At 44.4% G+C, this 24,820-nt stretch overlaps 1 protein-coding gene across 1 annotated transcript in view; it reads left to right on the forward strand.

Moving 5' to 3' along the window:
* Window positions 1–24,820, forward strand: part of ASAH2 (N-acylsphingosine amidohydrolase 2) — a 475,375-nt gene that overhangs the window by 108,336 nt on the left and 342,219 nt on the right. The gene's annotated exons all lie outside the window — the stretch shown is intronic.

Below are 24,820 nucleotides of genomic sequence, written 5' to 3' on the forward strand. Positions count from 1 at the left end.
AAGCATTTTTGCAAATAAGTATTATCTGATATGATAGCAATACAATACAAATTACAAATGTTGCATATTATGTTAGTGCAAAGTGATTAAATTGAAAATTTGGATAGTCAACAAACCATTACGAGTAATCACTCTGGCATTGGCACAATATTTTTTATTGTGTTATGGCTTCACAAACGACATTTTTCACAAAAAGAACATGTGCGTAAAAAGACATATCACAGCAAATAAAAATGATAATTTACAAATTGCTTGCTAATGAATAATAACCACTTATTTAATCCGATTCATCCTACAATATTCAATACAAAATGCAGAGCAGCAATAATCAATTAAATATAATTTCCAGTTAGAATACGTTTACAAAGGTTTATAGTTAACAAGGTAGATTTATTGGGCCTCATCACAAGTTGGGTGGTGCAGTAAAAATGCGGCAGTAAAAACATTACTGCCACATTACCGCACGGCCCAATCACGAGTTTTTAGGAAAGTTGGAGGATTCAAATTCAACTCTGAGCCGGAGGCGAATACGCTGACTTTTTTGGGGTATGGTTTAGACATTTTCACCCCTGGGTAGAATAGGCATACAATGTATATTTCATAGAATAGTGCCTTGTACAAATACAGATGACTAACCACAGTTTCTTTTTTGCAGATCGTGAATTGAAAGCTAAATAATTTGAGTCCTTTTTCAGCAAATCTAGAAGACTCTCACTTTCGGTGACCCAATTATTTAGAGATGCACATAAATATACTCCTGTGGTTCCATAGGATTATTTTGCATTAAGCATCTGCAAGCTTGATCAGTAGCTCTTGTTTACAATGCATTTCTGCGTTACTGTATTTGGCTAATGAAAAAATATTAAACACATTGATAGTATTTATATGTATATGTCCTCTAGCTATAGAACTGTGTAAGCATGTTCTTTGTGTATACAAGTGCGTGTCTATGTAATGCGGTGTAGAACTGCAAGTGTGCTTCATGAGTAACGCAGCTATGTCGTGGTGTCACTAGAGATGTCAGCATTGTGACTTCTTGGTGCTTAATCGAGAATGTGCATCAAGGTTTTTCCGTCCACGATCTCCATTTCTTCCCCTATGCCGGTGAAGACATGTACTGGATTCGGTTTGTATGGCTGGGCGAGAGGAGTGCCTTTCTGTGTGCTTCTTCAATCATGGGTGCACTCAGGATTTTTCTGAAATAAGATGGGTGGCTTCGAGCGTTTCTGGCTCTTTGTCTTGCCATGAACCTGGGGGTGAGAAGGGGCATTATTTGAACCCTCTCTTCAGTATGTAGAGGCTGTGTGTTAGTACTGTTGTTGGTTGTCCTGGGATATTTCCTGAAAAATGAATAAAATCTAGATGCATAAAAAACACGACATAAAAGGAGAATGTGCCAGCCTATTAATGGTTTATTTTAACCATGAATTTGAAAAGGTCTTAAAACCGCAGAATATGCAACATAATCTGATAATTCATTATCATCTTTAAACCTCTGAACACTTCTGATCGCCTCCATAGCTGTGAACAGACCTCTATGGTCATTGGGTATTCATTCCACAGGGAGTTTCTAGACTAGGCAATCACACTGATCCAGGAATCACCAATATTAGCAGGCATCTTGCTGCTTAACATAGAGTGTCACAGCGTAGCACCCACATCTGGCCTTAGCCCAATCGTTTGGGTTGATGGGATTACCAGCACATTACCTGTTCCTTTCACCAGTTGAACCCTACCCACACAGGTACAAATAAAATGGATATTGGCCACCAAAATACAAGAAATGTGCATGGATGGATCTGAACAACTTGAGGAATGCTCTCGACTGACATTGACCAACTACCCATCTAAAACTCTAGGGAACAGAAATCTTTCCTTGCTAGACTCGATCACAATGTTTCAACTGATGGTGAAGGTGGGGTACTCTAAAACATTCTTTCACTTAGAATATAACCAGAATAAATGAAAGCGTGGAAGAAATGTGGGCTAGTGGAGTCCACTTTGACACTGTCAGAAAAGTAGAAACCCTGCCATGCATATATGTCCCAATTGGAAATGCAAGTAGTTGTTGCCATTAATCTGTTCATGCCACAAAGTCATTAAAAAGTTTTAATGATACAGTGAGGTCATTGTGATTAACCCTCGTACTCGTAGGAATGAGCACTTGTGGTATAATACTGCCGATTACAGAAAGGAAAAGCATCCCACCACAGTAAAATCCTGTCACCTTGCTTATTGCCAGGGGTAAATTAATTCTGCAATAATTGCATTTTCACAACCCATCCCCAATACAGAACACAGTACCTCCTGAAAGTGCTAGGTATGTTCTCACAAAATAAGATTACCTCTGAGTGGCCGTCAAAAAGGGATACAAAACCCACAAGTAATTCTCTCAACATATGCCCTGTGCAATATGTGTTCACTAAGCAATATGGAATTGATGCAGAAGTAGCTTGTGCTGCAGTAATTGTATCCGTGGCTCCCAAATGTTACAGCCGCATGAATGTTTCTAATACCATCTGTAAATATTTATTCCGCTTTAAATGCATACCACTGGCATTAACTCCAGGTAGAATTGAGCAATTGTATTATGACTACAAATGTCCGTCTGGTGGAGCAGTTATTTTGGTGGAGCAGTAATCTACTGCACACTAGAGACGTTCATTCTAGTGTTCTCATTGAACAAGTGTAGCTGTTAGGAAACCACTCTGGACTGGTTCCTCTCCTTCCAGGTTGCCTATGGCAGCCAAGATGAGCCCACTGCTATATAGTGACTGAATTATGAACACAATCGGTGGTGCCCAACCTAAGATGGCGGCTGCTACATCGAGATGCTAGTCCCACAATAGTGAACACGGCTGCAGCGACATAAGGACATCAAGCACAAGGCATGGTCGATTCCTTGCAGGCTGCAGGTTTGCCCACATATAGAAGGTATCACGTTTCCAGTAAGAAAATGGGGAATGCAATTATCATTTAAGTGAGGTGAGCAGTGTGCCATGGACAAGTTCATTTTGCGTGGAACCTTCCCCTGACTGCTGTTTGTTGTTTTGGGGACACATTGGACCGGCGCACAAGCACCATTAAGGAGCCTGGTTTGGTGAGGAGCACCATGAGCATAGTGCCATGGACGAATGTAGACCATGCCAGTAAGGGATCATAATCACTAGGAAGGTGTGAGTACGCCGTGTTCTGTACAAGAGCTGTGGCTAGACATACAGTGCCAAAATTCTTCTTCTTCAGGAAGTACCATCCTTTGACTTCCTTTGATATCTAATGTATAAGTAAAAGCACTCACGAAAGCGAAAGAGCAATCATGGCATCCCCAATTCCTGTCATCGGCAGAGCCTGGTGACAACAGAAGTCTGGACACCAATCTGTCAAACACTGCATCTGCCAAACTGTCTTCCCAATATCGGAGAACAATTGAAGATTTGTTTAGTAAAGAGGCAAGGCTTGGCCCATGTGCAGAGATTGTGTGAACTACTTCTCCTCCCTTCTCTTCCTTTCCTTTCTTCACCATTGACAAAAGTTTCTAGACAAGTCGGATCTATGAAAGTCTCATCAAAACAGGTTCTTCCCTGTTCATTCAAAACCATTTTGACACCCTCGCGCCAGCCTTGGCCATCTTCTACAACCATTCTTTCACCACTGGAACCTTCCCTTCCCCGCTGAAGAACTCCTTTGTGCACCCTCTTCTTAAGAAACCTTCAGCCAACCCCCCCTGTCCAGCTAACTAATGCCCGATCTTCATTACTCCTTTTGTGGGCAAACCCTTGGGAAAGCTGGCCATCGCCCAGATTAACCTTCACACTGAATCTTTTGTTTGTCTCCATGAACATCAGTCTGGCTTTAGAGCGTCCCAAAGCACGGAAACTGCTCTTCTGAACATCCGTGAAGACCTGCTCTAAAACCTTGACACCACCCATCCTTCTGTCCTCATCCTTCTCGATCTCTCTTCTGCTTTCAAAACTGTCAACCACGCCATCCTGCTCAACCGGCTCTGTGATAACCTTGTCATTTGTATCCACAATCTCAACTAATTCTTGCTGAAATACCGTTCTCTGCCTTTCCTCTCCATGGGTCTGAGCTTACTAAATTCATGACACTGATGTCCAGTTTCTATACAATGGCGGCTCTGTCTACAGTTTATTCACTACATATAGCCAGCTTCTAAGATTACTTCATCTATTTGCATTGCTGCATCTGTACAGTTACTGAACAGCTTGCATTTTCTGCAGTGCTGTAAGTGACTCCAATCAAGCAATCCCACTAAGTCAGTGCCTTGTCTGGGATGCCCAAGGGAAGCCCTTATTTATATTTTTTTATGGCAATTTATAATCTGGATGATGAACCCTTGTATAACACCCCTCTCTTAGAATCCCCCTGACCCCACTGAGCCAAGAAGTAGATTTGTTTTGCAAATGTAAAAGCTTTATTTGAAAAATTAAACAATATATATATATATCACACTTCTATAAATAAATTGATAATGGATAGTACACTTGTGCATATGAGCAGTAATCAGCAAGAGGTAATCCTGCAGTAGCACAGTTCTTGGTTACTTATGAATAGGAACAGAAGAATAAGGTGGGAAAGAATGCTTTATATGGTTCAAGGAAATGCAATGATGAATGAAATGCAGTACAGAAAATAACTTGATATGGCTTCAACAAAAGACAATGTAATCACTTTTCCTTGACAATTCACTCCCCCCTTTATGCAATATAAGGAGATGGAAAGAAGAGCACACAGTTCTAAGGAATGCAATCAAACACAATACGAAATTCAGTTCCCCCCAGCAAGCTTAGAGGAAAACAGGTAGAAGTTTGAAACACAGGCCCAAAATGCTTTGAATGTGATGACAATGAAGTGAGAAATGTGCTAAAAATGCTTTTAATTCCCTCTAGAGGTTCAGGGTGGGTGATATCTAGTTTATATTAGTTCAGGCTCACTTTAGCAATGCTCTATGAGTAACTAGCAGGTTAAAACGAATTTTAGCAAAGGAAAGCAAGGAGCTGCTGATTTTTACACGTGGCTGAAATTGTGCAAAATGTAAAATCGCGGCAAATTAGTCGTGCGCGTCAAGCGTAATTACGGAGGCACTATAAGGAGTAGGTTCTAGGTTCGTTGGAAAGCTTAGAATCTTAGCTTTAAGATGACAGTTAAAACTCGCTCCTAGCACAAACGGTTCCGGAGATACGGACGATTTTGTGAAGGTAGTTTTTCGGATTTGAAATTTAAAAGTTCAAAATGACAGGTGACAGTTTTCAGCTTTAAAAAGGACAGAATGACACACACGATTCCTATGAGGTAGTTCTAAATAGGTTAAAATAGTTTTAATTAGATTATTTTAAACTAAGAGATTAGTCTGGCACAGTCCTAGAGTACTCACACTATCTTTTGGACAGGAATGGCTTTGTCACTGATCGGGTCAGGATTGGCTGGACTTCTGCTAGGGGTTCTTCACAGCGGTCTGGTCTCTGGTTCTGCTCTCAGCACTGCACAGTTCTGGTCTCTCTGGATCTCTGGTCTCTCTGGTCTCTCTGGATCTCTGGTCTCTGGAGGTTGATGGATTTGAAGTCTGGAGTCTCCCGGCAAAGCGTCCTGCAAGAAAGTGGAAAGTGAATGTCCCTACCTGTCCTGCACTGTCTGCTTTTATGTATTTAGAAAGTGGGTGTGTGCGTGGCATAACTGAGCCTGCCCCTCTGCACTTGGCATTGGCCCAATTCTCCCCTCTCCCATGATTGGGGGAGGGAAATGGATTGTCATCATGATAAGGTCTGTTTATGGGTCAGAGGATCCTCCCCTGGTCAATTTGCCCACAAATCTATATTTGATTCAAATACATATTTCCCAGATACACACGTGGTTGACATTACATGTACATATTACAGATGAATTAAGACAGGTCTCTGTTCAAGCCCCATATTCCTGCAAGCTGGGATTCAGAAATGACAACATTTTGCGCTTTTTGGTCGGTTTACCAATATCGGACATTTACCAAAAATTACACAAATGTGCACAAGGAGTATGGACATTAATTGATGAAGTGTCAGATTTGTAACATGCACACATTTGGAGTAAGACCCTATTTTCTGCTAGCAACCCCCCAGAATACACCACAGGGTCCTAACACCTCTTAAAACATGCACAGAAAAATCACAAGAATAATGATATTACTTATATAATTCTGACAAGTCCGTACTAGGAATTATCCATCTTTTTTTAAAATTATGCTCTGGCCCAAAGGGGTGTGGCTTCCCACATCACATGGTGGAATAACTGGTTTATCCACTTCCCCCAAGCTCAGCTTGCTAGCAGAGGCACTGCCCCTCCCAGTTTCTCCCAAGAGGAAGCCATTTACAACGCCCCCAATATAACATTTGCCTGAGTCCAGGACAGGGCTTTGTTCAATTTCCTGCAGTCTGCAGGTACCCCTCCCTTAATTCAATCAGAGAGGTGTGATCTCCTTTTGGTGGGGGCAGCAGGATGCAGCCAGGCCTGGGAAGAGTTGTTGAGCCAGTTAAACTCCTGTCGGGGGTAGTTGTCAGGCAGAATTCAATTTCTTTAAGCCAAGCTTCAGCTAAATGTCCTGTTTGTTCCCAGTTTAAATCAAACTTACAATTTTTACACATGCAGCTAGAATGCTGATTCTAAGTTCAAAACCATGACATTTAACAGTTGCAAACTATGTGACACTCAAAAGTAGGTCACTCATTTAATTTAAACATTTCGATTTTAGTGGTTTTAAATCCAATTTCAAATAAGCTGCTGACATCCACAGCTCAGCCAGTTTTGTTATAAACATTGTTTTGGGCTCTTCATCTTCCCAGATTTTGTATGCACACAACACTTCATTCTGCCAGATGTCTGCTGGTGTTCAGTAAGATTTTTGAATATCCTGCAATGTTCGAAATAGGCACTTTGAGCTTGCATTCAGGAAAACAAAGGTGTTTTTAAGGCACTTTTGGTCTAACAACACTGTTATTTTTCCTTTGACACCACCTTTCACCCCTGGCGCTTCCGGTCCATCATGCTGGCACTGGTGGGTGGCAGGTCAGACAACCATTTTGGTGTGCGCACAACCGCGCGGTTTTCCTGGTTCTGGGATGGAATGATGGGCGTCGACAGCTCATCCCCACATCCACCCAGTCTATTGATTTAGTTTTGTTCTGGGATAGAATGATGGGCGGCGACAGCTCATCCCCACATCTACCCCGTCTAATAATTCAACATGGGTCAAAACCCTTGACAGTGAGTCACACACGTGCACTCTTCTCTTCGTATATGAAAGTTTACTTGATTCCTAACTTCGTCATCAGTTTCTATAAGGTCCATATATTTTCTTGAACCAGTCTTTTCAGGGTGTCACATTCATCTTTTGTGATGTCACCAGCTCCTCTTCTTGTTCGTTTTCATATTCGCTCACGGAGTTCCTCCCTCAGATTATCATCTTTTTGGGAAAACATTTGATAGGGTTTTCTCAGTGGGTATCTTCTTTCGAATATTCGCTGTGGTATGGTCACAACTGCCGGTGTCAAGAATGGCACAATCGCAGGCTTCCAACATACAAGAGGTAGGGGTAATGATTTCCTGCACAGACATGTAACAGCTCCTTTACAGTCTGGTGGGTTGTTTATGTATCAATAATCCCATTTGTGTGTCTCCTATTTTGTGGTGGTTGTCTATTGTTCATTCTCCCCTATGATAGTAAGCTGTGGGTCAGCTGGGGTGTTCGAGTCAAGAATATGTTCTAGTGTCCTGGATCTGAATGTATAACCAATTTCCGGTTTGGAGAGTTCCTTGAATATTGAGTTGTGTGGATGGGCCTCTAACCACCTTCACACAAAATAAAGCAAGTTTATTGTACAATCATCCGGGAGGAGCAGATGACGCTGTAGAATCAAATAAACCTGAGTTTCCCTGAACCACGCCAACACTTCACATTATATGCATTTTGCAACAGTTAAAACACTCCCACATATTTATTACAAATCATCACCCCACACATGATTGGTGAAATCTATACAAAGGAAATCCAATCTTCTCTAATTCCCACATTCTCATTGGTCACATGTATCCTACTACCATCAGCAGCTCAAATTTACAGTACACCCGTTTATATGGATGTGCCCAAGGTGGGTCATGACATCATCACATATTTACACATTTAATTAAACACAAACATAATTCATTACAAGTTCCAGCTGGCCTGGAACCTTCTAACCCCAGACGTGATGCACATGGTTTGCAAGGACACTTCAAACAATATGTGGAGAATAAACAAGTTTACTTTACTTTGAAGTGGTAATAACTATCTCACCCGCCTAGACTTGCTGGTCTCCTTGTTTCACTATGATCTAAACAACTATCAATTCAACACACATGGCCTCTGGACACAACCTGAGAAAATAATCGAAACCCATAAAGTATTTGTCAACTCTGCCATTAGGTGTCCCTTCACTCCAGGTTTATTGTTTGGTCAAAAGCAGACAGCCGGGCTACACTGAACAATGAGTAACAGACTGCCATGTACTTCGAAAGACTGCATCTCCTTTCCGAATTAGTGCCTAGTCGTAAAACCCAGCATGGTTGTTACTGACCATCTGATAATGTTGCGGTTACTCTTTGCCTTCCCTCGTCCTCCAAACCTGCAAAACCAGTTTCCCTAGTCACATAGAGTTCACCTCGCAATCCTTGGATGCAGGGCCTGGCAAAACTATGAAAAGCGCACAACATACTGATTTGCATTCCCCATGTACCCAAACCACATTTTCCCTCAAGACCCCTATGTATGAATGGCGGTGCATATATTTTCAAAACCACTGCTGTAAGAGGATTCAATTCAGCACTACAGCCAAGTTAACGCCTAGTCTAGAATACTGAATGAAAACCCTTATTGATATATCTTTAGGTCCAGTTCATGCGTTCTGGATGACTACCCTTGTATAACACCCCTCTCTTGGAATCCCCCTGACCCCACTGAGCCAAGAAGTAATTCTGTTTTGCAAGTTTAAAAGGTTTATTTGATAAATTAAAATATATATCACACTTTTTAATAAATTAATAATTGAATATCACACTTAATCTGATATGGTAAATATTAACAACGGAGAATCTGGCACTAGCACACTTCTTTAATCACTAATGAGTTGACATGAAATGGATAAGGTAGCACACTGGTAAATAGGAACAAAAGTATAATGTGGTAGAGGATGCTTTATGGAGGCTCAGGTGGATGCAATATTCAATGAATGCAGTACAGAAAATACGCAATATGATTTCAACCAAACAATGTAATCACTTTTCTCTGGCTACTCCCCTCCCCCCCTTGATGCAAGGCAAGGAAATGGAAGGAAAACACACAGTTCTCAGAAATGCAATCAACTGTAATTCAGTTCAATCCAGCAAGCTTAAACAGAAGTTTGAAAACACAGGCAAATGCTTTGATAGGTGCTAGCAATGAATGAGAAATATGCTGGAAACGCTCTTGATTCCCTTTTAGAGGTTCAGGATGAGTGGTATCTAGTTAATATTAGTCCAGGCTCACACTAGCAATGATGCAGGGATAGTTAGCAGGTTAAACGAATTTCTGGCAAATGAAATCAGGCAGCAGCAGTTTTTTACATGTGAAGAAATTGCAAATCGCGGCAAAATTCGCGGATGCGCCGAGCGCTATTACAAAGGAACCGCAAGGACTATCTCTACCGTTTTGGGGTCCTAGGAAAGCCTGGGATCTCAGCTTCCAAATGAAAGTTATTGCAAGTCTCTAGCCCAAACGGTTGCGGAGATATGAGTAATTTAGTAAAGGTCGTTTTTGGTTTTGTAAATTTTAAACGCACACTTTTTCAAAATGACAAATTTTACTAGAAATGACAGGTGACAGATAGGAGGCAGTTCTACTTAGGTTAAATAGATTGAATTAGATGAATTTAAACTAAGAGATGTGTTCTGAGTTTTGCTAAGTACTCACAAGAGATTTTGAACAGGAAAGCGACTTGGTCACGATCTTCAGTCTGGTCAGGTCTTTCCGGATTCTGCTCACAGCGCCTGGTCTGGTCTCGGCTAGGCACAGCACTGCTTTCTCTCTGGTCTGGCCTCTGCTCTGGATAGATTGAAGTCTCTAGTTTGGCTTTCTGGAGTTTGATGGAGGTAAGTATGGATTTTTCCGGCAGGGCTTCCAGCGGCAGATGAAATTGAATGTCTCTATGTGTCCTGACTCTCTGCTTTTATCTGTTTCTTGAGAATGGGTGTGTGTGTTGCATCACTAGACTTGCCCCTCTCATTCGTCATTGGTCAGGCTTCCATTCCTCCGCTTGATTGGCAAACTGAACTGTGAGTCAGATTGATGTCATTTTATGATCTCTTGAAACAACCTCCCTTATCATCTGTGCACCCAAATATATATATGATCAAAATCCATACTTCAGAGTTACACAGTTGTTTGAAATTACATATACATGGTGTGGCTGAATTTAGCCATGTCTATGTCCAAATCTGCTCATTCTCGGAGCTTGCATTCAAAGAGTGTACATAATTGACTTTTTAACTGCTTTTTCAATTTCCGACATGGACCCAACTTTACATACATGTGTGCAGGGGGTAGGGACATTAACTGATGAAGTTTCAGATTTTTAACATGCACACATTTAGAGTAATATCCACTTTTCCGCTAAAACCCCCCTGAACATACCACCGGTTCCTACCACGTCTTAAACTCTGGGCAGAAAAATCACAAGAATTATGGTATCATTTATAAAATTTTCACATGTCCGCACTATGAATTATCCCCCTTTTTATAAAACCATATCCTTGCTGCAGGGGTGTGTCTTTTCAGGTCACATGGTACAGAAACCAGTCTTTCCAGTTTCTGCCAAGCCAGCTTGCTTCTCACAGGCAGTGCCCCTCCCAGCTTCTCCAGGAGGAAGCCACTTTTTACGACGTCTGTAATAAAAACCTTTGCCTGAGTGGAGAGGGCTTTGTTCACTCTCTGGCAGAGCACAGGAAATTCAATTATCAGATAGATGGCATATCCTTATTGTGGGCAGCAAAAGGAACATTGGCCTGGGAACATAGTTGTGACTCAAGTTTCACTCCTGATGGGATCCGTTGCTAGGCAAAATCAAGTTCCTTAAGCCAGACCTTCAGCTAACTTTTTGTTGCTTTTAAAATAACTTGTAATTTTACACATGCAGCTAGAATGCTGATTCTAAGTGCAAAACTATGACATTTCAACAGTTACAAAGGCAGGTGACACCAAACATAGGTCACTCATTTAATTTAACATTTTCGATTTTGGTGGTTTTAGATCCAGTTGCAGTTAGGCTTAAGCTGCTGACTCCATAGCATTTTTGTTATAAGCATTGTTTTTGGGCTCTTCATTTCCCAGATTTTGTAGGCACACAAAACTCCATTCTGCCAAATGTCTGCTGGTGTTCAGTGAATATTTTGCACATGTTGCAAGGTTTGAAATAGGCATTTTGCTTGCCTTCAGAAAAACACACAGTGGGTTTTAAAACGCCGGCTTTTGGATAGTGGTGAGTACTGGTACTGCACCCATTTTTGGGATTTTCTTGGATTAATGCATTCTAAACAGGAATGGTTCTTACATGGTAGTAAATCCTTGCTTAACATTGTTTTGATGGGGCTCCTTACAGTAAGATGGTTATGTGGAACCCCACAAAAAGGGTTGAATCTTTAAAGTGGTCCAATGAGTCACGATTTCAGCAACTTTTTGACATCAGTAAAAGTGGATTTTGTTAACAAAGACCTTTCTTTACCCTGGTGGGTGGCAAGTTAGGTAACCATTTTGGTGTGCGCACAACTGCGCAGCTTTCCTGGATTTCGGCGCACATGTGGGTTTTCCGCCATCTTGAATTTCCTAAGCCCACAGCACCAAATGTTGTAGCAGGATAGCTTAAACGTGGGTCAGGACACCCTACAAGCCCCCCCACGTGACTGCACTTTGAGTTTGGGTCGATGGGGAGTCGCGTGCCCAAGGGTTTTGACCCACGCACCGGTCTGTCCGCATAATCTTCTTCCTCTTCTGTAGATGGCACAGTTCAGCATCTTCTTCTCCATCCGGTCAGATCGATCAGTTCTCCTCGCCGGTCCTGATGGGAAGATTGGGCGGTACCCCGGGCCCGTTGCGTCTCTGCTCCCGGTCTCCGGATCGTCCTCCTTGGTCATCCTTCATGGTTTCATCTCTCCTAGGATGATAAAGCAAAAGCGGCAATATCTACTCATAGACGATTTTTTTCCACCACTGTTGAGATAGTGGGGCAGCATATGCATTTCATCGTAACGAAATATTACATTCTTATTTTGAAAAAAAAAAAACAGCATCACTAGAGACAGTTTCATGTAAATCACAATATTTTAGAGACTAGATGTGGTAGGTTTTATGATTGGAACTGAATTAGTCTGATACAGTACCCGCTAGGATTCCAGAGGATTCCTCCAGTTGTTGCAGAGTGTGCCTGGGATGGCAACGTTTCAACTGGTTTATGTGGACCCACTTGTCTTCCCCCTCTGCCGAACCACCTTTGGGGATGCGGATCTTGTAGGCCACAGGGGAGATCTTATCGACGATCTCAAAGGGTCCCTTCCATGTAGGCAAAAATTTGCGCTGCTTGGCCTGGTTCCTTTGGAAGTTGTATAGATAGACCCGGTCCCCCACCTGATATTCCTTCCTGGAAGTTTTCAGGTCATAATGGGTCTTCATGCTATCAGTCGATCTTTCTAGATTCCGCTGAGCATAAGCAAAAGCATGTTGGAGGTGTTTCCTTAAATTCTCTACATACTCATGAGTAGTGGAGGCATTTATCAGTGTCTGCTCTTGGGTCCTATAGAGCAAATGCTGAGGAAGCACCATCTTGCGCCCAGTCATCAACTCAAATGGTGACATTTTGGTTGCAGATGAAGGGGTAGATCTGATGGCCATTAGGACCAGAGGTAATCGGATATCCCAACTTGGCCCAGAATCTGCCACAAACTTCTTTAATATGCTCACAATTGTCCGGTTATATCTCTCTACTGCCCCAGAAGAAGCTGGTCTATAAGCAATATGCAGCTTTCTCTTGACCCCCAGTATCTCCCACATCTTTGTCATTACTTCACTGGTGAAGTGGCTACCTCTGTCTGACTCAATCCTTTGAGGTAGACCAAAACGGGAAAAGATGTGGTTAATCATCAAGGCCGCTGCAGTTTCTGCCTTGCAATTTGGGGCTGGGAGACATTCCACCCACTTGGTAAACAAGCATGTCACGGTCAACATGTACTTATTCCCCCTAGCCGAGCGAATCACAGGGCCTACAAAGTCGATTTGTAAATCTGACCATGGCAGTGTCATTCCCCTCTTTTGTAAAGGCGCCCGGTGTGTGAGGGATGATGGCTGAAATTGTGCACACACAAGGCAACCCTTCAGGTACTGGTCGAGGTCCTGCCCCATGTGTGGCCAGTATGCAACCTCTCTTAAGATTTCCAATGTTGTGTGAAACCCCCTATGACCGGCAGTGGCCGCATCATGGGCGTGACTTAACATCAGGCTTCGGAATGAGGTAGGAACCACCCACTGATCGTGGCCAGCTTTGGATTTCCTTACCAACAAACCGTCTTGGATCCGGAACATTTTGGGACATTTCATCAACACTCTTAGGTCCTCTTTCCCAATGTAATCGGTATCCGTCAGGGGAAAGTTCTCAGGGTCCTCAAGGTGCTGGTAAAATTTACCAATTATTGGATCCCCCTTCTGAGCAGTAATCAAATCAGCATCAGGGGTCTCCTTACTCCATTGTGCAATTGAGAGGTCGTTGTGAGCATTTGTCTGGGACCTAGTGATGGCAGTGACCTGGATTTCCCCCAACAGGGACTCAATCTCAATTAGATCCCCTTGGATGGCCCCGGTTTTGGCCAGCTGATCAGCTAAGTCATTTCCAGTTTTGTCTGGTCCCTCTACTTTGGAATGACCCTTGATCTTCTTCCAATAGATGGTCATCCCATTCGAGGTGACCAGATCATCAATGTTTTGGATCAACTTCCCATGTTTCAAGGGTTTGTTGTTAGCACATACCATGCCTCTGGTCTTCCAATTAACCAGGTGCTCCACGAACCCGTTCCGTACATAATCCGAATCTGTGATTATGACCAGTTCGTGGAGTTGATGCTGGACAGCAGTGAGGATGGCCTGATGCACAGCCATCAATTCTGCCACCTGACTACTTCGGGGACCAATTTTGTATCCAGCGGAGGGTTCTGGGGACTCATTCACCCATGCATTCCCTACGCCGGCCACCAGTTCTTTCTCCCCGTTGTTGTCGACATGGTAAGAGCATCCATCCACATACACAGTGGGCATTCCCTCACACTTGTCTTCTTCAAAGACTTTGTGGGGGGAATTAAGGTATGCCTCCATGTTGTCCTTTATTTTTAGACTTTCGTCCTCGAGACAGTTTTCTCTGGCACAATCATGCAAGTCAGCCAGACCTTGCGCGAGGGGACTCTTCTTGTTTTGGCCATATCTGACCTCCACAGGAAAGCCTTGCATTGACAGAATCCAGGAAGTAATTCGGGAATTACTCACATTTCCGGCCCGGATTCTGTCACTTTGGAGATATTGCAGAGGCTGGTGTGGAGTCTCCACTATGATGTGTTCCCCCTGGATAAACGGGCGGTAATTCTTCAATGCCCACACCGTTGCCAGGAGTGCCTTCTCACAGTCGTTGAATTTTTCCTCCACAGAGGATAAAGTTTTGCTCGCATAGGAGATTACTTTATTGACCTTGTCATGCTTTTGATATAATACTGCCGTCAAGCACGTATTAGAGAACCCCGTCTCCAGGAAGAACTCCTTGTTTCTGACAGGGTAAGCTAGGCAAGGCGCTTGTGAGAGGCTTCTTTTGAGTTGTTTTACTGCCTCGGCTTGTTCTGGACCCCATTCCCACTTGACCCCCCCCTTCAGGAGATGAATCAGGGGTCTGGTGATCTCTGCGTAGCCCTCAATGAACTTTCTGCTGTAATTAGTCAGTCCAAGGAGGCTCCTTAGTTCCCGCAGAGTTGTGGGGTCTTTCAGTTTCTGAAGTGCTTCCACTTTCTTTTCCTGGGGACAGAGACCCTGAGGAGTAATCTCATGCCCCAAGAAATTAACACGGGTTCTACACCACTGTGCTTTCTGAAAGGAAAGTTTTGCTCCGGCGGCCCTCAACTGTGTCAGAACATAACGGATCTCCGCTATGTGTTCCTCCACAGATGAACTTTTGATGAGGACATCATCTACATAAGCCAAGTTACCCCTTGCACCCAAGTCAGGCATGGCCTTGTGTAGAAAAATGTTGAATTCATTGCCGGAGTTGAGGTATCCGAAGGGAGTCCGGGTCCATGTGTACTGCTGGCCCCCAAAGGTAAAAGCCAGCTTGTATTGGTCCTCCCTACTGACAGGCACGGTCCAGTATCCATTGGTCAGGTCTATTGCAGTGAATACCTGTGACCCCTGGATCTGGGCCAGCCCTTGGTCAATGTAGGGAAGAGGCCATCGGGAAGTATGGACCCGTTTGTTGAGCTCCCTGAGGTCGGCGCAGAGTCTCCACTGGCCGTTTGGCTTCAATATCCCCAGCACCGGATTATTGAAGGTGCTGTGGACTGGACGGATTATTCCCCGGGACTCAAGGTTCTTAATTATTTCAGTAAGGGACTCCATTGATGCGAGAGGCAAGCGATATTGCTTCACAAACACAGGAGTCATGCCAGGGTCCGTGGGGATTGTTGTTGTGTGGATGTCAGTGCGACCACAGTCATATGAGTCTACCGCAAAGAGATCTTGGAAATCCAAGAAAACTTGTTTCAACTTTTGCTTTTGTTCCAGAGTCACACAGGGATCAGCTAGGTTGACTCTCTCTTCCACCATCTGCCTGAAGCCTGGAAAGACTTCTGGTTTGGCTATTTCAGCGGCCTCCTCCAGCTGGGTGGAGAAGTCCCTGGTTAGAGTGCTGATTTGGACCGGAGGCTTCAGGTGGGAAAGGCAGCCCTCATGGACCTGGAAAATCACCTCATCCCTCCTGAAGTCACAAGTCACATCTTCCTTACCATAGGGGCAGGAAGTGTACACCAGGAAGTTCCCCCCATGCCGGGTAAAAATCCTGTCTGGTGTTGTGTTGTCCTCACTGTCACTCTCAAAACAGTCCTTGGGGATTGGTCCTAACAGTTCATTTACTAAGTCGATGGAAAAATGTCGGTCATCAACCGCCATTCCAATAATGGTGCCTGCGGCTAGAGTAATACTCTTTAAGTCGCTGTTATCCACCTCTATTGGAATGGTGTCATGTTCTATGTTGACTAATGGTGTTGGGTTTACCCCCAACCCTTGCTGTTGGAGAGAAGCATTTAGATGTATGTAAGCATCAGGGTTTTTCAACTCTTGTCCCCTTTTAACTTTCACTTCCAGGGAGAATTGTCGGGTCCTTTCTGGGATGGTGACTTCCTCTTTAACCTGAATTTCGACTGCATAAGGTAGCAATTGAGCTGACCTAAATGCTTTTTCTGGATCATCAAAGCCCATGGAATTATCCGCTAATCGGGACCAAGCTTTGAAGTTTATTAGGTCCAAACTAATGGCAAAGCGATTGAGAATGTCACTGCCTAAGTAAAAGGCGGCAGTGACGTCTCGCACGACCCAACAATTATGCACTATGCTCTTGTTGCCAATGGAGATTTTGAGCATACACCTGCTTGGCAGGAGATGTTTGGAGTCAGGTGCTTCCAGGTCCATTTCCCATTTGTCTATCAGTTTGAAGGTGGGAATGGCTGGATCTTTTGGGAGTTGGCGGAACATGGCTTCGCTGATGAAGCTCTTACCGTTGTTCACACACACTCGAGCGAGAACAGAGTCCTTCCCATCATTTAACTGAACAGGGATGAACAACTGCTCTCCAATTTGCTGAATATCAGCCAGGCTTTGAGCTGATTTCACATCTTTCTGGACTATAGGAGTGGGGGTTTCTGATTGTGGATTAGTATAGAATTTCAGAGTGTTTCCTTCCAGCGTGGAATACCACTTTAGACTGGAAGGAAGGTTGATTTTCAGAAATAGAGAGGACCCCCCATCACCAGTCTGTTGTCCTACTGCTATTACCGTCACGTCTGGAATTTGGTTGTTCTGGAAGTGAAATTCTACTTGGTCAGATTTTTGTTCAACCATGTGGCATGTGCCGTTTAAACTAACATGGTTGACACTCTGTTTTAATTTTATGGGTCGGCTAGTCTGAGTCCAGAGGACCTTGTTTACGCAATCTATTAGGGGTGACAACCTTCTCAGGAGGTCATTCCCTAGTAAACAAGGGGTGCCCTCTGGGGTCACAACTATGACCGGGTGTTTCAACTTATGTCGCCCGATCTTAATGTCCAAGTCTGCCGTCCCCTCGACGGGAATTTCCTTCCCGTCAAAGTTCTGCAGTTGTCCAGGAAGAGAGGTGAGAGGAATTTGGTAATTCTCTCCCCTTCCTGCATTCAGTTCGTCAAAGGCCCTTCTGGACAGAAGGGTAGCTTGAGATCCAGTGTCCACCAGTGCTGAGATTGTACCCTGCCCCTGTACTTGTACCGGGGCATAATATCTTCCCTCCTTCTCCTCAAGGGGGCACAGATAATGTACATTTTTGGACAACTGGTGGGCTAATTTTCTGGTTTTGGACAGCGCTAGCGAGGAGATTTGGGCAGAATTCTGTGGAGAGTCTTGGGAATCTGAAAGAAAAAATTTGCAACTGGAGATCAGAGCCATTGTGGGTTCCCCTGGCTCCGTTTCTGGGCCGCCCCCCCCTTTTTGGAGGCAGTCGCCAGGATGGGTTTGAACCAGGGGATTTTCTTGCTGTTGGTTCTGGGATGAGATGGTGGGCGGCGGTAGCTCAGTCTCCACATCTCCCCAGTCTGGATTTGCATCCCTAGGGACCCATTTTTCTTTGGGAGGAGTTCCCCCCTCTCTGAAGGAGAAGATCCTTTTCCCAGGATCCTCTGAGGATCCCTCTCCCTCAAATTGGAAGATCTGTACCTCCTCCTCAAACTGAGTATGTTTGGGTCTTTTGTTTCTCCTACCCCCCCTCTGCTCCTTAGGAGGCAGACTTTCAGGGGCAAGAGATTTTGTTTCCGGTTCCTGGGTTTCCAGGGGCTGTTTACAAGTGAGGAAGGAAGCTTCCTCCAAGGCTTTACACCCCCCTTCCCTTTGTGCCTCCTCCCTGGGAACCGGTGATTTATCGGGGTGCTGCCCCCGTCATTGTTCTGGAGCACCAGGTCCAGAGTTGGGTGCGTTCTGCGCCGGCATGCTGATCTGAGGGTTCTGCTGTGCCCTCAGTATATGACCCATATCCCGCGCCATGTTTTGAACCTGGCGCTCTAACTGGGAAACCCGCTCAGGCTGATACGGGGCCCTGTTTTCTCCCCTGGGCTGATCCCGGGAAGGGTAGCTGTCCCTCCTCTGGTAGTACCCCTGGTTGGGAAGATTTTGGTACCCCTCCACCCTTGGCCTCCCCTCTCCCGGATTCAGTGGTCTGGGCTCAGGGAATTGAGGAAAGAAGGATGGATGATTTTGGGGCTGAAAGTCGGGTGGATATCTGGGGAAAAAGTTCTGCCCAGGGTTTGGTAAATTTCTGCCCTCCGGTGGGAAGTTTGGAGGGAAGTTCCCTGGGTTAGGTGCTTGGCTGGATCCCCCCCCTTGGGCTGGAGGAGTCCACACATAACCCAGGATGGGTCTGTTACCTTTGTAGCGAGGACTTACATAGTCAGGAGAGCGAGGGACCCCATTTGTGGGGCTGCCTCCCTGGCTCCCTGTCTGTGACTGGCCCGAGGACCTTCTGGGCCTAGCATTATTAGGTGCAGGTAGGTTTTTAGGCCCCCCCATCTCCAAATCCAAAACGGGGGTGATCTTTACCTCTGCCACCTTGGCAGCAGCAGGGGTGCTGTTGGCTTTGGGGTTTTTCTGGGCATTGCTTTTATTTTCTATGGGCTTCTGCACCTCATAGATGCGGGTAGCCTGTTCAATGACCCAGTCTAAAGATCTTTTCTCGTGAAAATCCCTCACGAGCTGGGTCATGATATATTTGGGCAAGGCATGGAAAAACGTGTTTATAAATTCACGGCTATCCGTGCGCACCCTTCTTGTGGTCTGTGCAAAAGCCCGCTTTAACTCCTGCACAAATTCTTGTGGGGCCTGATCCTCCCCACATTGCAAATTGTAGGCTGCCTTGCGAGCCTCTTGAGGATTTCTGTGAACAGAAAAATGTTTCAGGATGGCCGCCTTATAGGTGGACCATCTTAAATGATTTTGGTCCTCCAGCCCCGCAAAGAAACTGGAGTATTCCGGGGAGAAGGTCCACTTTACATATTGAATGCAGCTTTGGCTGTCCTTCAAATGGAAAGTCTCCATCATTTGTTCAAACAACTCTAAGTGCTCCCAAACAGAATACTTAGCGTTCTTATGGTAAGGCGTGATGACGCTCCTGATCGCCTTAATCTGCTTTAAGGGGTCCTTGAGCAAGGCCCTTTTTGCCTTATTGGCCTTTTTGGTTCGGGTAACCCTTGTCCATTCTTCGTCGGACTCAGAGGCACTGCTCCCAGAGGTTCCCGTCTGTTCTTCCAGGTTTTCCCGGATTCTGCGAGCCTGGGAATGGCTGGCAGAATGTGGGGACCTGGTCTCCTGTGTCCTGCGCAGTTCAGAGGAGTCTTCAGATTCCTCCTTGCTGTCAGGATTTGATGGGTACCCCCTCCACTGACCTAACTGGGCAGAGGTTTTCAGGATGCCCTTAATGGGCCTACTCTCCTGGGGTTCCCCACTGAACTGTATTGTACTTGGGTGCCCATACCCGGATGCCCACCCCTCCATTCCTGGATGGTACTGGCCTATGAGCCCCATGCTTCTGGCTGGATAGTAATCTGCCATCCCTGTGGCCCTGTGCTCATGTGCGCCAGGGGACATGGGGGTGGCAGAGTCCAGGGACTGAGAGGTATGAGGGCCTCTGGTACTAGGGCTCCTGAGGTTATGCTCCGGAGTTTCCATTTCCCAGCGAACCTCATCTCTATCCGCCCCTGCTCCCTGTTGCAATGCAAGAGCCTGCATTTGTGCCTTCAGTTCCTCAGTTAAGGCCTTACTCGACTCTATCAGTCTCTCCTGCATCGCTACCTGCTGTTGGAGCCTATCATTGTGTTGACAGAGGGCCTCATTTTCCCTCTGTGCTTCCTGGTTGGTCCTGGAGAACTGGGCCAGTCTTTGCTGCAGGAGGGTTACCTCCTGAGCTGTGTCCCTATTGGCCTGCTCCTTTCTTGCTAGAGCATCCTCCACCCTCCTGGTGTGCTCTAGCAAGTTCTGGTTTTCTTTTTGGAGGTCACCCAGTCCCTGGTGGGCCAGGTGATTTTCTTCCATTTTCCTTTTTAAATGGCAGACTTCCTGGCCTAAGGCGTCTCTTTCCTGACTAAGAGCCTGCATTTGTGCCGCCAGGTCGTCCCTTTGCCTTTGGAAGGCACCAGCTTTCTGGCGCTCCTGATCAAACTCTGCCTGGGTATCCAGGTCTTTCAGGATCAGTTTATTGCTCTCCTCTTTCTCTCTGTCTAGTTGGATTTGCAGGGTGGCTACCTGCTCTGTGCATGCCCTGTTGAAATTGATCTGTTGCTCCAGCTTTTTCTGGCTCTGCAGTAAGGAGTCCAAACTGTCTTGGTGCTCCTTCTGCAGGGCCAGAAATCTAGTATCCTGTTCTGACTTTTCCTTTTGCAGCACATCCATATCCTCCTTTATTTTAGTAATGTACAGTCTGCTGTCATTTTCTGACTCCTGGCTCCTCTGCAGCCTCTGCTCAGAAGAGTCCAGATCAGATTGGACCTTCTGTAATGCCATCTGTTGCCTATTTGCCAGATTTTGGCTTTCAGCACATCTATCCTGCATGTCTCCCATATATAGGTACAGGTATGCTGCTATCCTGGCGATCTTATTGTGTTCCTCTTTGGCTTTAGGAGCCATATATAGTTCACTCAGGGCCACATGTAAGGGACCCTGATCTCTATATATATCTGACCCTGTTTCAGTGACCTGTTGTGTGATGGCCTGCAACCACACATCCTGGCCCTGTTCGGTCCATTCACCTCTCACAAATAGCTTATGCAAGAGGTGCTCTCTGGCTATTTTCATGTCTACTAAGGTCGTCATTCTAGAGATTGGTCTCTGTCCTGACTTACAGAAGTTAGTATTTTATTTTTGCAGAACAGAACTTTTCTTGGAGTGTCCCTTTTGAGGAATGCTTCACAGCGTAATGCAGCGTGGTGATCCGACCGGGTGTATGTATCCCGTCAGTTAGCACACTGTATTAAGCTGCACAACTGGTAAATCTAACCCAACGTCTCGGCTCGAGCCCCCACTTTGTAAGAGGATTCAATTCAGCACTACAGCCAAGTTAACGCCTAGTCTAGAATACTGAATGAAAACCCTTATTGATATATCTTTAGGTCCAGTTCATGCGTTCTGGATGACTACCCTTGTATAACACCCCTCTCTTGGAATCCCCCTGACCCCACTGAGCCAAGAAGTAATTCTGTTTTGCAAGTTTAAAAGGTTTATTTGATAAATTAAAATATATATCACACTTTTTAATAAATTAATAATTGAATATCACACTTAATCTGATATGGTAAATATTAACAACGGAGAATCTGGCACTAGCACACTTCTTTAATCACTAATGAGTTGACATGAAATGGATAAGGTAGCACACTGGTAAATAGGAACAAAAGTATAATGTGGTAGAGGATGCTTTATGTAGGCTCAGGTGGATGCAATATTCAATGAATGCAGTACAGAAAATACGCAATATGATTTCAACCAAACAATGTAATCACTTTTCTCTGGCTACTCCCCTCCCCCCCTTGATGCAAGGCAAGGAAATGGAAGGAAAACACACAGTTCTCAGAAATGCAATCAACTGTAATTCAGTTCAATCCAGCAAGCTTAAACAGAAGTTTGAAAACACAGGCAAATGCTTTGATAGGTGCTAGCAATGAATGAGAAATATGCTGGAAACGCTCTTGATTCCCTTTTAGAGGTTCAGGATGAGTGGTATCTAGTTAATATTAGTCCAGGCTCACACTAGCAATGATGCAGGGATAGTTAGCAGGTTAAACGAATTTCTGGCAAATGAAATCAGGCAGCAGCAGTTTTTTACATGTGAAGAAATTGCAAATCGCGGCAAAATTCGCGGATGCGCCGAGCGCTATTACAAAGGAACCGCAAGGACTATCTCTACCGTTTTGGGGTCCTAGGAAAGCCTGGGATCTCAGCTTCCAAATGAAAGTTATTGCAAGTCTCTAGCCCAAACGGTTGCGGAGATATGAGTAATTTAGTAAAGGTCGTTTTTGGTTTTGTAAATTTTAAACGCACACTTTTTCAAAATGACAAATTTTACTAGAAATGACAGGTGACAGATAGGAGGCAGTTCTACTTAGGTTAAATAGATTGAATTAGATGAATTTAAACTAAGAGATGTGTTCTGAGTTTTGCTAAGTACTCACAAGAGATTTTGAACAGGAAAGCGACTTGGTCACGATCTTCAGTCTGGTCAGGTCTTTCCGGATTCTGCTCACAGCGCCTGGTCTGGTCTCGGCTAGGCACAGCACTGCTTTCTCTCTGGTCTGGCCTCTGCTCTGGATAGATTGAAGTCTCTAGTTTGGCTTTCTGGAGTTTGATGGAGGTAAGTATGGATTTTTCCGGCAGGGCTTCCAGCGGCAGATGAAATTGAATGTCTCTATGTGTCCTGACTCTCTGCTTTTATCTGTTTCTTGAGAATGGGTGTGTGTGTTGCATCACTAGACTTGCCCCTCTCATTCGTCATTGGTCAGGCTTCCATTCCTCCGCTTGATTGGCAAACTGAACTGTGAGTCAGATTGATGTCATTTTATGATCTCTTGAAACAACCTCCCTTATCATCTGTGCACCCAAATATATATATGATCAAAATCCATACTTCAGAGTTACACAGTTGTTTGAAATTACATATACATGGTGTGGCTGAATTTAGCCATGTCTATGTCCAAATCTGCTCATTCTCGGAGCTTGCATTCAAAGAGTGTACATAATTGACTTTTTAACTGCTTTTTCAATTTCCGACATGGACCCAACTTTACATACATGTGTGCAGGGGGTAGGGACATTAACTGATGAAGTTTCAGATTTTTAACATGCACACATTTAGAGTAATATCCACTTTTCCGCTAAAACCCCCCTGAACATACCACCGGTTCCTACCACGTCTTAAACTGTGGGCAGAAAAATCACAAGAATTATGGTATCATTTATAAAATTTTCACATGTCCGCACTATGAATTATCCCCCTTTTTATAAAACCATATCCTTGCTGCAGGGGTGTGTCTTTTCAGGTCACATGGTACAGAAACCAGTCTTTCCAGTTTCTGCCAAGCCAGCTTGCTTCTCACAGGCAGTGCCCCTCCCAGCTTCTCCAGGAGGAAGCCACTTTTTACGACGTCTGTAATAAAAACCTTTGCCTGAGTGGAGAGGGCTTTGTTCACTCTCTGGCAGAGCACAGGAAATTCAATTATCAGATAGATGGCATATCCTTATTGTGGGCAGCAAAAGGAACATTGGCCTGGGAACATAGTTGTGACTCAAGTTTCACTCCTGATGGGATCCGTTGCTAGGCAAAATCAAGTTCCTTAAGCCAGACCTTCAGCTAACTTTTTGTTGCTTTTAAAATAACTTGTAATTTTACACATGCAGCTAGAATGCTGATTCTAAGTGCAAAACTATGACATTTCAACAGTTACAAAGGCAGGTGACACCAAACATAGGTCACTCATTTAATTTAACATTTTCGATTTTGGTGGTTTTAGATCCAGTTGCAGTTAGGCTTAAGCTGCTGACTCCATAGCATTTTTGTTATAAGCATTGTTTTTGGGCTCTTCATTTCCCAGATTTTGTAGGCACACAAAACTCCATTCTGCCAAATGTCTGCTGGTGTTCAGTGAATATTTTGCACATGTTGCAAGGTTTGAAATAGGCATTTTGCTTGCCTTCAGAAAAACACACAGTGGGTTTTAAAACGCCGGCTTTTGGATAGTGGTGAGTACTGGTACTGCACCCATTTTTGGGATTTTCTTGGATTAATGCATTCTAAACAGGAATGGTTCTTACATGGTAGTAAATCCTTGCTTAACATTGTTTTGATGGGGCTCCTTACAGTAAGATGGTTATGTGGAACCCCACAAAAAGGGTTGAATCTTTAAAGTGGTCCAATGAGTCACGATTTCAGCAACTTTTTGACATCAGTAAAAGTGGATTTTGTTAACAAAGACCTTTCTTTACCCTGGTGGGTGGCAAGTTAGGTAACCATTTTGGTGTGCGCACAACTGCGCAGCTTTCCTGGATTTCGGCGCACATGTGGGTTTTCCGCCATCTTGAATTTCCTAAGCCCACAGCACCAAATGTTGTAGCAGGATAGCTTAAACGTGGGTCAGGACACCCTACACTGCGTCCTCTTCCCAGTAGCTTCTTCATAACAAATCCCTTTCTCTAATGCACATTATGAAGCTTCTTATTGCCCGGTTTCTAGGCACTTTGTGGCACACCATACCGATATTGCATTTATATTTAATCAGTGGTATTGACATTTATTTTGCTGCACGTGTGCACATTTAAATGTATCAATTTAAACACAAGCAAACACTAAAATTAAAACATATCCCCTTCTCATTAACTACACTAGATACATGTAAAATTGCAGCATCGTGCTAAGTTCACTGTTCCCTCAGTCACCATTATGGTGCGTGCAACATGAACCCCTCT

Source organism: Ambystoma mexicanum, chromosome 8, assembly GCF_040938575.1.
Source record: "Ambystoma mexicanum isolate Mex_15411 chromosome 8, UKY_AmexF1_1, whole genome shotgun sequence".
Lineage (NCBI taxonomy): Eukaryota > Metazoa > Chordata > Amphibia > Caudata > Ambystomatidae > Ambystoma > Ambystoma mexicanum.